Source organism: Lissotriton vulgaris, chromosome 9 (genome assembly GCF_964263255.1).
Source record: "Lissotriton vulgaris chromosome 9, aLisVul1.2, whole genome shotgun sequence".
Taxonomy (NCBI): domain Eukaryota; kingdom Metazoa; phylum Chordata; class Amphibia; order Caudata; family Salamandridae; genus Lissotriton; species Lissotriton vulgaris.
Window position 1 is genome coordinate 1,188,194,010 of NC_141697.1, and position 18,819 is coordinate 1,188,212,828.

General features: G+C 41.2%; 1 protein-coding gene across 1 annotated transcript in view; it reads left to right on the top strand.

Moving 5' to 3' along the window:
• Positions 1-2,657: 2,657 nt before the first annotated feature.
• Positions 2,658-18,819, top strand: part of LOC147693009 (rabenosyn-5-like) — a 141,556-nt gene continuing 125,394 nt past the window's right edge. The window contains exons 1-2 of the mRNA XM_086939251.1: positions 2,658-2,850; positions 14,704-14,770. The gene's annotated coding sequence lies outside the window, so the exon portion shown is untranslated. The remainder of the gene's footprint in view (positions 2,851-14,703; positions 14,771-18,819) is intronic.

An 18,819-nucleotide genomic window follows, 5' to 3' on the forward strand; every position in this document is an offset into this window, starting at 1 on the left:
CAGGACTTGAGCTTCAAGATATCAGCGGCGCAAGGGCACTATGTTATGTGTATTTGTAGAACACACTATCACCCGGAAGGTATCCCGGCGCTGAGCAGATGAGTCTAGGCGCACCTATGGCCTATTGCTGCCAGCAGACAAAGGAAAACGTCCCTAATGGGAAACACAGACTAATACACTTTAAGTACATACATGGGACATACTACACCCCAGCAAGCCTGATTAAATATGGCATGAATGAAATCTCATGGTGCCAGAGATGTGCAGCTTCAGGGGTGAGCTGCATACCCTTAGCATGGCACTTTTCCCCAGTTATGTAATTTTTGTCCAGAGTGGGGAAGGCAGTGTATAACATGACTGAGCTTAGTGGTAAGGTCACTCCATTCATAGACCTCTAAGAATGCGAAAAGAATGTTCAAAATACATATAGAAATCTTGTGGCGATTGCAGCAATAATGGACAAGCACAGAGTTACCATGACATGACATGGAGAAGGGGGCATTCCCCGGTTCGAAGAATGGCTCGACTATTGACAAATTATCGGTGGTATTCTTCTCACTGTTGCCTAGTGCTTCCCACCCCAGGGATATATGGGCCCATTGAGGAACTAGAAGCCCAGGTAAAATCATGAGACACCATGATGTATTTAATCTAGTCAGAGACTGGTGGGTCGAGCTTCTTATGGGCTGCGTGTGTGAACGGAGGGATCGATTGTATTAAATCTATTGAATGCTATGACTGTGAGGCCACCTGACGTAGTCCTACTATCTTGACCCTTATATATACCCCATTGTGTATGCTTGGAACTAACATGGACTGATTCACATTGCTTGTACCCCCATCGACTAAATTATAAATAAAGTTAAACAAAAATAATCATAAAAGGATGTACATCCCTTTTCACGTCACTGTGACTCTATCATATGTTGGTGTAAAAATTATGGGTCTCCAAGTTATATGATATTCACACCCATCCCATCCGTTTTAATCGAGTCCACTTATATTTCATGGAATGATCTGTTGTCTTAGCAGTTAGTCACAGGACATTTTCTTTTCTTCTTTTTAGTAGGTGGAAAGCTGAGATAATATAATTTACTTGCACTACTCAAACTTGCATGTTGTTTTCATATGGTATCTTAGCTGGTATTTGAAACTACAAAAGAAACATTAGCAATGCTTGTACATCTGGTTTAGGAATTAACATGTCTTTTGTCCCATTGGGGGGTTTACGACCTCAGTAAGTCATGATACATTCACTATGTTATTAATCTTCGTACTCCTGCATCCATCCAAAACACACACAGATTCAACAACGTATGCAAGATAAAATAATACAATTTGAAAAAAAAAGCCTGATGCTATCTAAACACAGCAGGAATATGATTGCATAAACTAACCCAAAGGTAAACATATCCGCAGGTGTGCGTCTTGCAGTGGTTTTGTAGTCTATAATTGTTTTAAAGTTCTATCATGGCTACCACATTGGAACCAGCGTGCTGGCCATCTTTAAATGGTAAAACAATATGATGCACTACAGACAGCAGCATTCCATAATGGTCTCCTGGCTTGGAATAAAAGCCTAGCTGGGATGCAGTGCACAACATATACAATGGTGGGCAAGCAAACGGCCTGGAAGCACTGCCTCGGGAGCTGTTGTGCACTCTTACGAAAAAATATAAAATAAAGGAGGAGGAGCAAATAAATGAAAGGGGAACTTAAAATGAAATGAGTGGCCAACCACTCAGACACCGAAGACCTGCTGATTCGGGCATCAGCTTTCCCACAAGGCGATTATCAGGTATACTGTAATAAAATTACAAATATATACTAAAATTCCATTTGTCAAAACAACATAAAATCCTTCCTATGAGACCCTAATAATGATGATTGCACGGTGCATCTTCGATCCCCACAGATTATGTGGGTGGGTCACCAATACCAAAACCCTATTCTACTGTGTAACAAAATACCTGGCTACTGACTTTAGGACAGTGTAATACCAATCCAACTATAAAAGCCTATTGCCTTTAGCAGTCAGGTCTACTGGCTTTGTCATAAGCTTTCATAATACGCACCGCAGAGCTATGGAATCTGGCCTAACCTTTCCAAGTGAAATGATTAGGCCTATGCCTTTAACAGTGGTTTGATACCACAACCAACACGGGCATATCTAAGTGCACCTAATCTGGCAACCAACATGCATACAGTAATAAAATGACAATTATGTAGAAAGGTAGAGTTTTCAAAACAATATACACCCCCTCTCGGTAAGCCTACCAAGAATCATTAGAATGAATACAGCCAGAGTCTGTCAGAGTGGGTGGCCAACACTGAAACCCTTGCCTACTACAGTAATCTGTGAGATGACATGTAACTGAAAAATTCTCTGCAGACTTTCATACCGAATAAGAGCAAATCACCTTTAAATGGACTGATGATAGCATATGCCTTTCACAGGTGCAGGAGGCATGTACTGAGGTTACTGAGGCAAGTGACACAACAAAAATAAATAAATAAATAAAATACACTTACCTTCCTGCGCAATGCAACATCCTCCTCCTTCTGTCTTCTCTCAAGTTAAGGCTCCAATGTGGACACTAGACAACCTCTAATATTTTTGGCTAAGTTGTGAACACTTTTGTCTTGTTTCCTGGCAGGTGGAGGCTCTCTAACCAAGAGAGCTGAGAAATTGCATGTCGGCGCTGCTACCATCCTCTCAGACAACCCCCTTCCAAAACATCAAAGTCGCCACCGCCAACAGACACTAGTAACAAACAGCAGTACCAAAATTGCAGTTTCTTGTCACCTCATACTACCTGGAATCCATCCCAGCTACAGCAGCTGCTTCTGGTAAGTACAGCAGCAGATCATCTAGGAGTGGTAGATGTGGACAGCAACAAACACACTGTCTGCAAGCACACTGTGGACACTGGGCTGCGCCTGGATTGGCTTGGTGAGGTCTAGATTGGGTGAATCACTCTGTTCTCTTATTTTCTTACTCTCATTGATGTACATATTGATGCAACTTTCCTTTCCTTGCATTGTTCCCATTGAAGTAATGTGGGCGCTGGGGAGATCCATTGGTGAAAATGAACCTGCTCTAAATGTGGCCGCTTGACCTGGTGTGTTGTTAGTGACTTTTGAGCTTAACCAGACAAAGGGCCTAGTAGACAGACCATAAAATCTGTGTAATGTGGCTGGTTAAAAACTCTGAGGCTATGTGTTAAAATGCGTTCTGTTGTTATGCTTAGTAATTAGAACTAAGTTTTGTTTCAGCCACCATCAATGTGTTCAGTTTGTTTCATGCTGTACATATAATTTATTCTAAATGAATATTTGCATTCCTTTCCATTCCACACTTTCAAATTGCTTTTGTCATTTATATCTAGATGTCTGGTGGCTTGTACCTTGAAGTCGTTAGAATACTGCTTATATGACTCAATGCAGATTAGTGACTAAAGTGGGAAAACTGAGCAAGGTCACTTATTATTAGCAAAGGAAGGAAGTTTACAAGGCCTGAAAAATGGACTAGCTATTCTATTTATCACGTGCCAAAGGGACATCCTGCTTAATGTTTATGTGTATGCCCGACTTTCCAAAACCCATCCTTTAAACTCATTGTGGATGGCAGTGTGTCTATAGTAGACACCTTTAAATGTATGTAAACCAGTTCTACTACCTTAATATTGCTTTGCGACCGTTAACCAATATTCTTCATCTGGATACAGTATTTTTTATGCAATTCATTGAAGCAGGAGAGAATGATTTAACTTTCTTACTTGAAGGTTAGCAGAGAACAAACATCTGGTAGAGACATGTTTCAGTTCGAACATTAAGTGTTAATTTTCAGACTAAACTGTCTTTAAATGTTGACGAACACACCCTTGGTTTGTTTGGCTCAATATTGAGTCACTTTAGCTTATGTTTTTTTGTAAAAAATATCCAAATCTTGGTAGAGCCTGTGCTTCAAATTACAGTGGCTACTGAATTTTGAAGTCAAGTTTTCATACAATATCCACTTATTTAATGAATGTAAATAACAGACATTTATTGACGTTTATGCATGATTTTTTGTTCTGGAAGAGTTAAATAGCTGCGTGCCATTCTTAGTCTCTTGCCTGTTACAGCAGATATGCACGTGAGTGACATTTTTGTTTCTCTTGATTTTTTTTAAATTAATTCGAATCTGTTAAAAAGTATTTTTTTCAGCCCCTAACCTGCCCAAAACCTTGCCCTCTATATAACATAACTCTAACTTCTACCCTGAGTATCCCCTGATCTCAAAGCTGCAGGTAAATGGGCTTTGCTGAACAGCCCTGCAGAAGACAGCTCGGGCAGTGGTATAAGGTGTACGTGCTCGTGCTGTGCCTTATTTCCTGCCATTTAAAAACGTAGCTCTGATCGCAGGGCCCAGCGTCTTCCTTCTCTACAAATTTGGATTTTAGTCCGTTTTTGCAATTTGTAAAACTTGTGGCAACGCATACTCAATATAGCAGGACAGTGATCATAGATAGGAGCCTAGTCGCTTTTTTTTAAATATTACTATCAAGGCAGTGGGCCTAACGTATTGATAGTGAAAAACATGTGTTAACATCACTCCATATAAGAATGGATTGTGTTTGTAGGGGGTAACTGAGTGCCAGCTGTCAAGATGGCTGTACTGTAGTGGTGTTCTGATGTTGCTTAGCCAACAACATCTGCACACTCGAGGCTCTACAGCAGCTTACACATCCACCTGGGGTGCCTGCAATCTTCAGCAACTCAGAGGAGCTTCCTGTGTATTGCCAGTGCTATGATCTGTGACCATTTGTGAATTCAGTCGCCAGAGACATGGTTCGGGTCAAGATGGCGGGCTGTCGATCTCCGTAATCCCTGGTGGTTGATAGAGGTAGATGAGTGTAATTTTATATACATTTGTAATTTTATGTCTGATAGCTGCCCTGTCGGAAAGCTCATGCTCAGTACAGTAGGGCTGGGTTTGTTAAGCTGACTAACCAAAATAGGCCAAAGGTATAATTGATGCACTGGGGAAAGCTGCATCAGATGCAATAGGATCTGGTCTGTTTGTTATGAAAAGTTACAACAAAGGTAGTATCCGTGGCTTATTTATTGTCAAAAGAATGTGCTAAAGCCAATAGTCCTCGAACAGTGAATTATCATCACACTATGTTACAGGCTGCAGGCATTTATTTTGTTACAATTAACATTACCATAGTAGGCAAGTGTTTTAGTGTTGGTCACCCCCTATGACAGACCCTTGGGGATAGAACGTTTTCACTGATCATAATTCTCGTTGGGCCATGTTGAGAGGGGCTGTAGATTGTATTTGCAACTTTAATTTTGTACATATTTGTCATTTTCTATCTTTATGCATGATAGTGGCCAACTTTTAGGCAGTTGAGTAAATCTGTGTTACAGGGTCAAGACAACGGTGAAGGCTACACGTTTTATCGGTTCACTGGGAAAAGTGATGTCAGATTCCTTAGGTGTGACCTGTTTGAAATGAAACGATATGACAAAGCAAGTAAACCTGGCTTAATTAATGTGAAAAGCATGTGCTAAAGGTAGGCATTTTCTACATGAAATCTCACAGATTTCTGTATTGAGCAACGATGTTGGTGTTGGTGACCCACCTGAAGAAACCATGGGGATAAAAAATGTGCACTATGAAACTCTTTACTAAGCTCTCTTAGGAGGAACTTGTATTATTTTGACAACTCTAAGTTTGTACATATTTGTATTTTTATTTACAGTAAACCCGATGATTGCCTTGTGGGAAAGCTTATGCCCAACACAGTTGGTCTTCAGTGTCTCTGTAGGTTGGTTAGTTCTTTAGTTTTGTTTCCTCACTTTTTATTTCAACTTTATTTTTTTTTAGATTTTCCTCTTTTATTTAGAATTTTCTTAAGAGTATACAGCAGCTACCAAGGCAGTGATAATAGGCCTTTTGCTTGCTGCACATTTCAATTGTGGTGCATCACAACCGACTTGGCCACTGCCTTTAAACAAGGCGACTATTCTGGAATGCCTTTGGCCGTAGGCTATCATTGTTTTACCAATCCAAGATGATCATCGCATTGGTTCTAAATGTGGTAGCCATGCTGGAACTTTAAAACAAGAATAGACTATTTACAATGTCGAATCAAGACTGACACTCAGCTGCCAAGTTTCGTTTTGGTATTGCAGCCATATTTCTGTTGTGTTTAGATGTCAGAATAATTTCTTATGAATTATCTTGTTGAGTTTGTGAGTCTTTATTGTGGTTGGGTCATAGTGTGAATGCAGGAATGAGGTGATGAATGCATGGGTGCAAAGATGAGTGAGGAGATGCATGTATGTTGACTTACTGAGCACCTAAAGCCATCAATTAGACAAAATGCACGTTCATTCCAATATTACTTTAATTCAGCTTATTAAAAAAACTATGAAAGTACTAAAATAACTTAAAACACTTTAACATACAAAACAATAAAACAAACATAAATATAGATATTTTAAAATAGCAGCAAGATCTCTAAAGTGCAAGTGCAACGTATGGCTCAGAACACACAAATTAAAAACAAACTAACCTCAGTCTGAGCCTTCAGACCTCTGTGGCAACTTTGCTCGATCTAATTTTCATGGCCTAAAAGAGAAACCTGGAGATAGCAAACACAATTTTCTTTTTCGTGTTGCATCTGAGAAGTCTGTAGGCTTCCCAGTATTGTACTTTTACCATATATTTACAAACTGGAATGATCCACCTTCTCCAAGGCAGAGCATAACCTGGACAAAAAAAAGGAAAATGTTCTTCTGTCTCTGGATGCATAGGCAGAGGGGCAATGGGAGGGTGAAAGTCTACACTTGTCCCATTCGCATATAAAAGATTTTAGCGATAAGCTGCTAATTCTAAACTTTATGAACAGACATTTAGGTTGCACGGGCCTGATCCTTTGCTTGCTTAAGTTTGACATCTATATCTTTACTCATTGCAGTTGGGGAGTGTCATACTTCCTCCATGTTGATAACTTCATACAAGTATTTTATCTTCTTGAGCCAGGGAGTGCATACACTTTAATCAATGCTGATTAGTGTTCCACTAGAGCGTCTCTGTAAGAGGCTAATTCTGGTGTTTTCAGAGGCCACCCAATATGCCTGGGGTTTTAATAGAGCCACGTGGTTTAGCCTATTTGATGGTAAATCAAGTCATAGCGGTGTTAGAGGAGTACTTGGGGGCAAACTGAACAGTGCCCTAATCAATGTATTTTCAGTTTGGATAAGTAAAGACACATTGATACATCCACAGACTACTGCTCCATATACATCTCCCACCATCACAGTGACACTACACAATTCAAGAGCTGGCCAAACTGCTCTGCTAGAAGTGGCCTCATGGTTCTTCGCTATAGCTGACACCCTGTGTTGAGAATTCATTAGTCAGACCTATTGGCATTGCCAGTGTTTGTTTCTGTTTGTGCGGTTTGTGCAGCACTCGTTTGAACGTCATGGCCTACCAAGGCCACAAGTTATGACATTCTAAGCAACTGTGTTTTTTGTGTTTTTTTTTAATTGAAATATTTAATCTTTTTTTATTTTTTTTTATTAAAGTTTTATTTTTATTGCAAGGAAAAACAGCAAATTCAAATTATAAGTATGACATTACAAGATAAATACGTTCATCCAAAACAGAGAAATTTTTTAATAGATTAAACATACAATACTAAGAAAGTCCTTAACTAAATCTACTCCGTAATAGGAGCCCAAATCTTTTCTCCCAGAACCCTCTTCCTTATCCCTTTAGTTTTATATATCCCCAGTTCCAAATTATACATAGATAAAAGTCTTTCGCACCAACAAAAAAAGGAGGGCGGCTCCGGATTAATCCAGTCTTTGGTAATACACGCCCGTATTACAGCCATACATATAAACAGAAAACATTTCGAAGCCTTGGGCCTTGGCTGATCAATAATTCCAGAGCCACACCCAGTCAAAACTAGCTCACCAGTTATACCAATTGTGTGCCCCATAATTTTATCCAAAAACCTTTCAATATGTGAGAAGAATTCAGAAAGTCTGGAGCATAAAAAAAACATGTGGAGCGCATCCGGAGCAAATAAGCCGCACCTGTTACATTTTATACCTAAGGTCGAACTCCATTTCGAAACCCTACTTGGGGTGTAGTGTAAATCATGTATGGCCATAAAGTATTGTGAGCGCATTCTCCCTGTAATAAGAACTCGATTGGCCATTGTTATAGATTCTAAAATATTACTTTCAGATATCCCAAGCTTGCTTGCCCATTTGCTTTCACAATTTTCCAGATCATCCAGGAATTCTTGAATCAAGCAAGAGTAATATAGACAGATTGGTGTCTTTTTCAGCATATGTTCAATTAGTGGAATTTTAATCATTTGAGATTCAGATACTGTTAAGGGCTGTAAAAAGCTGCATATTTGAAGACATTTTAAAAAATAATTTTTTGATAAACCAAAGTTATTTTGTAAATCAGTAAAGGAAACTAAATATCCCTCTTTAAAGAAATCCCCTAAACAATAAATTACTTTAGACTTCCACCTAATCGCGAAAAATATAGGGTAATAAGTCAGGTGCAGAAAAAGGAGTATATATATTTAGCTTCGAGATCCCCATATGGCGCTTGATCAATTTCCAAACTATGTAAGCTGCTGTTAAAATCTTGAATTTGGTTTTCTTGAAATAACTGGGTTAGATTATCTTCAACAGGCATCCCTTTATCTCTTCGCCCATCGCCAATTCGTAGATAGATGGGGTGTTGCAAATTGGGATATGGGTCTTATCTCCAATAACAAGTGGACTGATAAATTGAAGAACTGCAGAAACATAATAAACTACAAAATAAGGGATGCTCCACCCACCTCGCTCTTTAGGGAGAATCATCTTTTTGTGTGCTCTGCGTTGTTGCTTGTAGCTCCACAACAATCTTGATGTTACCCTCTCTAGTTGTTTTGATAATATCAAAGGAGATTGTGCAAAACATGTATAAAAATGTAGGTAATATCACAATTTTCAGAACATTGGCTCGACCATATAAAGATAGGTGAAAATGATTTACTCTTTGTAATATCGCACTAGTTTTCTCCAACATGGGATTGAAGTTTAATTCTGGGATTTTGGAAACAGGAAGTGATATCTTGATTCCCAAATATGTGACTTCAGAAACAGTTACTATAGTGGTAGGAGGGTTTCTACCTACATATAGAGCCTGATTTTTAGATAGATTCAGCTTGTATCCTGAAAAGGATCCAAACTGTATCGCTAGTCGCCAATGGCGGGAATTGCAGTGTCTATGTCTGTTGTAACTATGACTATATCATCAGCATAAGCTAATGCTTGATAGTCTGTTTTGTCTAAATGAATTGGTTTAATGTTTACAGCCATGTTCAAGCGATTTACAAGGGGGTCTATATAAAATGCAAAAAGCAAGGGTGAAAATGGATACCCTTGCCGTGTACCGCGCGTGATTGCAAATGAAGAGGATATTTGGCTGCCCAACCGTATAGAGGCAGTGGGAGAGTGATACATAGTTTTCAAAGCAGTTAAAATGCCTGGGCCAAATCCCTTACTGGTCAGAGTCCCACATATAAGCCCAGGCAACCCTGTCGAATGTTTCTCAGCATCCAACAGGGTTACCCCAATGGTAGAATCGGTTGCCTGAGCCCAATCCAAGAATGTAATTAGGCGGCGTATATGATCCGCCGTATCTCTAGAGGGAAGAAACCCATGTTGAAATTTTGAGACCAATGGTGTAATAATGCCGGATAAATGTGAGGCCAAGATCTTAGAATAAACCTTACTATCCACGTTAATTAACGATATAGGTCTAAAGGAGGATGGTAGCAGGGGCGATTTGTCTTTCTTCAGAAAAACAGTGATGATAGAAGACTGCCATGAGGATGGTGCATTTCCCTTTTGGGCTTCTAAAAAAAGTTATCAATTTTTTTTAAGAACACTACGAAAAGTTCTAAAAAATTCCAAAGGGATAGCATCTGGTCCCAAAGCTTTACCTGACGCTAATGACATTAGGGATTGCTCTATTTCCTCCCAAGTATTTGGAGCATCTAATTGTGCAGACTCTACAGGTGTCGAAGTAATATTAGGTAAAGCTTTGCTGAACTCGGCTACCTTTCCTTCAATACCACCAATAATATCTTCTGTGTATAATGTTTGATAAAAGTCATGGAAGACTCTCAATATGTCCGAAGGAGTGTCATGTAATTGACCTGAGTCATCCATGATTTTATCTATCCTTGCAGAAACCTCCTTCTGTCGCAATCTCTTCGCATTGTCCCCGTATTCTCTCCCACCTCATAAACTTCGGATCTATAGGTAGCAATTTGTTGAGCTAAATCTGTGGTAAAACTTTGATATATTCTTGCTTTCTGAGTGGCTAAGTTTTTCAAAATCAAATCTGTATTTAATTCTCTACTACAGACCGCCATCAACTGAATTTCCATATCTCGCAATTTACTCAGCTCAATGTCTGCTGTCTTTCGCATTTCCCGTTGTTTGTGAATTGAGTAACTAAGAGTTTCTCCCCTGACCCCGGATTTAAAAGCATCCCACACCATCTCAATTGATGCTGAACCTTGATTAATTTTAAAAAACTCGGGGATCCACTTCCCCATATATTCAATGTAAAGGGGGTCAAGCAAGAGTTTACGCTTGAAAGTCCAAGGCTTCAGAGGTGTGCTAGGAATAATATTTATATCGATAATGATGGGGTTGTGGTCTGAAATTATTTTAGGTAAAATTCCAAACCTAATGTTCCTGTCAGAATTTATTAATCCTGCTGTCACAAAGAAATAGTCGAGACGATAGTGTCTCTGATGCGGGCAGAATAGAAAGTACTCACCCACGCCCCACCTCCCTTTAAATAACCTATGTCCACCAGCCCAAAATCATCAATAATTCCTTTATTAGCCCTAAATACATTTTTCTTCTTGCCACCATATATATAATTACTAGAAATATCCGCTTGCCCATCCAAATGCAGATTAAGATCCCCACATAGAATTAGAGGAGACGGCCACAGAGCTAGTTCTATACTTAACTGATTTAACATATCCAGATCGTCTGAATTAGGGCCGTAGATCGTACAGATAGTTAATGTTGTAGTCCCAAGCTGTAATTCGCTAATTACCCATTGGCCCAAGGGATCCTCTTTGACACACATCTTTATACCTCGCCCATACCTTATTAGTATCACATATACTCTTGAGAATACCTAGAAATGCTTAAAAAAATAAATCCTTTTTTTTAACATATCAACATCATTGCTATAATCATGAATATGATTGTGAAAGAAGAAAAAAAAAACAACAGATAATATCATAGCCATTTGTTCTTATTTGATACGATAGGTCAGAGACAATATGAAATATTAGCCTAATGTAGCTAGGTAGTTTTTAGCTGCTATCTCTTGAACAAAAAAATACATTTTCTCTTTATAAAGAACTTTTAACTTGGAAGGATTTAACAAAAAAGCTACAGCTCCCTTAGCTTGAAACTGCGGTATCAGAAATATTTAATCTAAACACAATGTTTAATGTTATTAGCAAGTTCCGGGGTTGTGTATCAAAATACAATTCAACACTGAAAATAGGAAAAATTAAACAATTTAACGAATCTTATTATTTTTTGGTTAGTGAATTTTGAAGAACATTGTAGTCATTGGCACAAACACTAATTATTTACCTTTACTACCTATACGCAAGTCAAGATACAGAAACAATTTCTAGCACGGTTAGGCAGTACTTAGTGTTAAAGTGCTGTTGTAATGTCAAACTGCGCTAAGAAAGTAGGTCAGAATCCACACCTTTACCCCTCCCTAGCAGAATGCATGAGGAAATGGCCTTCTGTTGGGTTGCACCCTGCAGGAGCTGGAGCCTCCCCTTTTGCTGATAGGACAGCCAGAGGTGATGGAAACAAAAGGGGACAGGGCGTCACGCATGTTGATGCCGACCTGTTTTCACAGCAAGCTGGAACCTGTTACAGCTGAGCCTGAGTGAAGAGAGTGCTCAATCCTGTGCACTTCACAAAGATTCCTCTCACGTTGGAAAACTGTTTTAGGGTAGCAACACTCTAATGCAGAATGGCACATTACCTGTGAGCATGCCAGGCTGGTCTCACACAATAAATAGCATGTTTATATTAATACAGTGGAAGTTGGAGAGAGAATATGTTTTTCAAATTTGCACTATCCCAGATGTTACTGGCAGTGCAGACTTCCGAATATGTGGTGTGATTGTACAACGTTCTGGGTTGTGCAGACTTCCGAATTGAGATGGGATTGTACAGAGTTCAGGTGTGTGCACTGTGCAGACTTCCGAATTTGTGATGGTATTTTACAAAGTTCTGGGGTAGGCAGACTTCCGAATATATGGTGTGATTGTACAAAGTTCTGGGGTAGGCAGACTTCCGAATATATAGTGCGATTGTACAAAGTTCTGGGGTAGGCAGACTTCCGAATATATGGTGCGATTGTACAAAGTTCTGGGGTAGGCAGACTTCCGAATATATGGTGCGATTGTACAAAGTTCTGGGGTAGGCAGACTTCCGAATATATGGTGCGATTGTACAAAGTTCTGGGGTAGGCAGACTTCCGAATATATGGTGCGATTGTACAAAGTTCTGGGGTAGGCAGACTTCCGAATATATGGTGCGATTGTACAAAGTTCTGGGGTAGGCAGACTTCCGAATATATGGTGTGATTGTACAAAGTTCTAGGGTAGGCAGACTTCCGAATATATGGTGTGATTGTACTAAGTTCTGGGGTAGGCAGACTTCCGAATATATGGTGCGATTGTACAAAGTTCTGGGGTAGGCAGACTTCCGAATATATGGTGCGATTGAACAGTAGGCACAGTTCCAAATATGTGGTGTTACTGTACAACGTTCTGGGGTGTGCAGACTTCCGAATACATGGTGGGACTGCATAACGTTCTGGGGTGTGCAGACTTCCGAATATGTGATGAGATTCTACCAAGTTCTGGGCTGTGCAAACTTCCGAATGTGTGATGGGATTGTACCAAGTTCTGGGCTGTGCAGACTTCCGAATATGTGATGGGATTGTACCAAGTTCTGGGCTTTGCAGACTTCCGAATATGTGATGAGATTGTACCAAGTTCTGGGCTGTGCAGACTTCCGAATATGTGATGGGATTGTACCAAGTTCTGGGCTGTGCAGAATTCCGAATATGTGATGGGATTGTACCAAGTTCTGGGCTGTGCAGAATTCCGAATATGTGATGGGATTGTACCAAGTTCTGGGCTGTGCAGACTTCCAAATATGTGATGGGATTGTACAAAGTTCTAGGGTGTGCAGACTTCCGAATATATGATAGGATTGTACAAAGTTCTGGGCTGTGCAGACTTCCGAATATGTGATGGGATTGTACAAAGTTCTGGGCTGTGCAGACTTCCGAATATGTGATGGGATTGTATAAAGTTCTGGGGTAGGCAGACTTCCGAATATGTGATGGGATTGTTCAAAGTTTTGGGGTGTGCAGACTTCCAAATATGTGATGGGATTGTACAAAGTTCTGGGCTGTGCAGACTTCCGAATATGTGATGGGATTGTACAAAGTTCTGGGCTGTGCAGACTTCCGAATATGTGATGGGATTGTACAAAGTTCTGGGGTAGGCAGACTTCCAAATATGTGATGGGATTGTTCAAAGTTTTGGGGTGTGCAGACTTCCGAATATGTGATGGAATTGTACAAAGTTCTGAGCTGTGCAGACTTCCGAATATGTGATGGAATTGTACAAAGTTCTGAGCTGTGCAGACTTCCGAATATGTGATGGGATTGTTCAAAGTTCTGGGGTGTGCAGACTTCCAAATATGTGATGGGATTGTACAAAGTTCTGGGGTAGGCAGACTTCCGAATATGTGATGGGATTGTTCAAAGTTTTGAGGTGTGCAGACTTCCGAATATGTGATGGAATTGTACAAAGTTCTGAGCTGTGCAGACTTCCGAATATGTGATGGAATTATACAAAGTTCTGAGCTGTGCAGACTTCCGAATATGTGATGGGATTGTTCAAAGTTCTGAGCTGTGCAGACTTCCGAATATGTGATGGGATTGTTCAAAGTTCTGGGGTGTGCAGACTTCCAAATATGTGATGGGATTGTACAAAGTTCTGGGGTAGGCAGACTTCCGAATATGTGATGGGATTGTTCAAAGTTCTGGGGAATGCAGACTTCCAAATATGTGATGGGATTGTACAAAGCCCTGGGGTGCATAACTTGGGAGGCTTCCTGCAACATCATAGAATTAAATCTCCATAACCTTGCGCTTGGTGACCCACTTTTGATTTAAAAAAAAAATAAAAAGCAGGCTCACATTTTATGTTGCTTGGTCGGTGGACTGGTGTTAGCCAACTGTTGCAAAGCCACAACACGGAAGGGAAGCACGATGGCGCACGGCTTGAAGAGATGGGTAAAAGTTGAAAAGATGGAGGCAAATGATGATGCGTTGACTGATCAAACGACCCGCGGTCACTATGTAATACACTGAACCTAGAAACGATCATTCGGATCATACAAACGTCTGATTTGCTGAGAAATGTATTTGAATTACTGTGTCAGATGGAATGTGCTTGAGAACTTTAGCAGACACGATGTGTTAAGCCTTTTGATGAGACTGCTGTGATATCCATGATTGGCGGTATTCTTTTGTCTTTTCAGGTTAAAGTGCAGGATGGAGGGTACAATGTGACCTCGAGTAATGTACCTACCGCTGTGTGGTCGATAAGTAAGTGTAAAGGATTTAAAGAGCATTTATGGCCCGGTAAATATCACCCAAGTACCTGTACATCCTACTGACCTCCATTTAACTTTATGTTCCTTACTTTAGGTATATACAATCTCATTCTCAATCTTAGAAGCGGCTCTGTAGCAGTAGTTTTCGTCCAAATAATTATTTTCCTTGTTAACGATGTTTGGTGATAATCAGTTCTTAGAAAAGGTTCCCCAAATGTCACTTTATCTCGTCTAGCAGAAGGATCAGCTACTCATTGATACGGGTTTCATATTAATAAAAAAAGTCTGTGTACGAATTGACGGGATTCAGCTACCTGAAATAAGGAAGATAACTTTTGGATGAGAATTAATAGAACAGGATTGTTTTTTTTTCAATCGAAAACTCGCATTTGTGTGTATCGTAAAAATGTTGTTTCTGCCTTGAAGATAAGGGCGTCCCCGCAAAATATGTGTTGGCTGCTAACAGGGGAATAATATAGTGGACCTCAAGTTTAGTTTCTTTGTTGCTGGTTACAACTGATTGGTATTGTAGACCTCAAGTTTAGGTCTTTATTCGACATATGGCTAACCATTGGATTACATCAGGTGGACTTTCGAATGTACACAGATCATGAAATGAAAGTAATGGGAATATATGCTGTGGCTATAAGTATGAAATATATTTTTCTTTGTATATTTGTTTAAGTGAATATTGCAATAATTTTATATGTGTGTGTGTGTATATAAATATATATACACACTGTGAGAATCATCAGGAGAGAGCCTTTGGTTCGACCCACATGATGGGAGTCAGGAGTACATGCTTCGATAATGCAGAATATGTGTGCTTCTTAAAAAATAATTGCTTGCCCTCCACACAACTGTGTTCCTTTTCTTTATCCAGCTTCCTGAGCTTGAATCTTCAGGGGCACAAACATGGCCGTGTAAAGATATTAAAGTGTTTTAGATGAATAGATAATGTATGATGTCTTTCTCTGGCAGCAGCGCAGATAGTAGGATGGCCCTCATTAACCTACATGGATTTTTAGGTCTGGCTTGACATTGCAACTGTCACTTGACCTTTTAACGTACAGCAATATTACGCTACAGTTCCTTGTTTCCACACACATACATATTTATACTCATGCCATTTTTTTTTTTTTTTTTTTAAATCTTTATTTCGACCATTCGGTCATAAAAGAAGCATGTGCATACATTCAGATAAATTGTGATACAGTCATAAAAACATCAAAGCATAAATTAAAAATCAGAGCTAGACAATACAAGTGATTATTTAAAAAGTAGCAAGTCTACAATCTACCCAGCAGTTTTTAAAAGACGACTACGCGTGTGCCATACATTCGTAAAGAATTTGGAGACTGCAAAGACAATTGGGCTGGAGGCATCACTTTTCAAGATCCTATACATAGGTCCGTATTCCCTGCCACCCAGATTCTTAATTACGGGCAGTAACCAATATTTTCTTGCTGCCTTATATGCTGGGCAGAAGAAGATCACGTGCAGATCGTTCTCCTCTTTGTCGGCACAAAGAGGACAGAACTTAGTGGACGGGACTTTAGACCAAGTACTGCAGAAGGAGCGGAATGGAAGTGTGCTGTATCTCCACTGGAGAAATAACTTTCTAGAAAGTATGGGGAAAACAGGGTCCAAAGATTTCTCGAAGGCATAAAGGTCCTTGGTTTGCAGGAATATAGAAGATAGGGACCCCTCCGTCTGGACAGCTATAGCCCTTACCCTCTTGTGCTCGTGGTACAGCTTCGCCAATTGTGTCCTGGATATTCTTGGTGCTGTGTCTGCTGGTTCAGACCACAATTCCGGGAGCCCCATTTCAATGCAAACTGACTGGATGTTTTGGACCCAGGGGAGGCTGAGCACCTTGGGATGTTTTAATAGTTCGACCAATTCCGCCCTGTAGTCGGCGAGATTGACGCTGCTCCATAGCCTGCGCCAGAAGGCGATGGGTCTTAGGCCTATCTCGTCGGCAAGTGGTCGTAGCCCTAAATCAAGCCTCAGTGGGAGGAGGGGTGTGCTGGGGGGAAGTGCCGTGATTTGCCGTAAAAACCTGTTTTCTGTGTGTGACAAATTCCGACATGACATGTGCCCCCACAATTCAGCCCCATATAAGATGGCCCCCCTTGCCTGTGCTTTGTATATCTGTATTAGGGCCCCCAGGGGGCGGTAGGTCGAACCGGTCATCATCCTGGATATTCCCCCGGTAGTTTGTACTAGCTTAAGGTTTGCCCTTGTTTGATGGCTCTCCCAGGTCATATTTTCATTGAGTGTCACGCCGAGATATTCGAACGTGTCTACTCGTTCCAGTCTTGCTGGTCCCAGTAGAGGGTTTGGGCGCTGCTTAGTTTTTGGGTTCAATACCATATATTTCGTTTTTGAGGCATTGATTTCCAACCCTCTATCCTTGCAGAAGGTCACAAACGCATCAAGTATCTTTTGGATGCCCATGGATGTTTTGGATAGCAACAGTGTATCGTCCGCAAACATTATTGCGGGTACACTATTGCCATTCAGTTTGGGGGCATCTATATAGTCGGTGGCATTTAGATGGGCGATTACCCCGTTAACAAAGAGGCAAAACAGGGTCGGCGCCAGCACACATCCCTGTCTCACCCCTCTGCCAACGGGGAATCTATCGGTTAGCTCTCCCGACCTCCCACACCTCACCTGGGCATAATTATTGTGATGCAACCTCTGCAGGGTCAGTAGGATATCTGGTGGAACACCCATCTCTGCAAGGATGACCCATAGTTTGCCCCTAGGCACAAGGTCGAAGGCGGCTTTCAAGTCCACGAAAATCGTGAACAAACTACCGCCCTCGAACCTCGCTATCCTCCAGAATATCAAGTTTAGTCTGAAGACTTGATCCACGGTTGATACCCCTTTCCTAAAGCCTGCCTGGAATGGACTGAGGGCGCCCACCTCCTCTATCCATTCTTGAAGCCTGTTCAGTAGGACCCTGCCGAACAGCTTCTGCGCTACATCTATCAGGCTGATTGGTCTGTAGTTGGCTGGGAGCAGGGGGGATCCTTTTTTAAAAATCGGGACCACCTCAGCCCCCAGCCAAGTGCTGGGGATTTCCATCCCGCTGAGGACGCCATTAAAGAGGGCCGCGAGGTAGGGCGCCCAGACAGTGGGCTCCTGCTTATACAGATCTCCCGGCAGACCGTCCAGCCCAGGCGCTTTCCCCGAAGCCAGGCCTGAAATGGCAGCTGTTACCTCACTCAGTGTTATTTGGTCCGCCTGCAAGCCCTGTCTTACTGGTTCAATTGTCACAGAAATTTCTCCAGGCTCGGCGCTATATAGCGACTCGAAGTGTGCCTGCCACACTTCCGGCGCTATATTAGGCTCTACTGCCGAGCGAAGAGACCCAGATCCCCCGTTCACCGTTCTCCAAAACAGTCGTTGGTCTTGTACTGCTAAGGCCTTTGAGAGCTCTTCCCACTGATCTTCCTCCCATTCTATTTTAGCTTGTGTGAGGAGCTTCTTGTAGGTTTGTCTGCATTGCTTAAGGTGATCCCCTCCCCTTCCCTCCTTAATAACTCCAAGGAGTTTTGTTTTAGCCCGTCTACAGGCTTTGTTATACCAGGGTGTTTTGCCTAGGGGCCTCGCTCTTGGGTTTTGCGTTTTTCGTGTCAGATGGGGAGCCACCGCTTTTATGAGTTCTTTATGGGCGTCAAACAATTTACACCTTATGTCTGTTTGGTTTGCCACACTATTGAGTGCCCCGACAGTTTCCAGGATGGGGGTGATCTCTTCATAGAGCAGGGGGATTTTGTCCTTATTTGTGACCATATGCTCCCACCTAATTCTCCTCCTATTATTATCTATAAGGAGGGGGGGATGGTTCCCTGGCTCTTGGGTCACTAGACCCTGCGGTACTGGGTGGGCGAGGTCTAACTCGAGTGCATTATGGTCACTGTCCCTCCTATCGATAACCCTGAAATCCTGTATTAATGGCCACCTTGGTAGTTGGACCAAAATATAGTCTAGGTGTGACTCCCTTCCCTGACGATTATAAGTGATTTT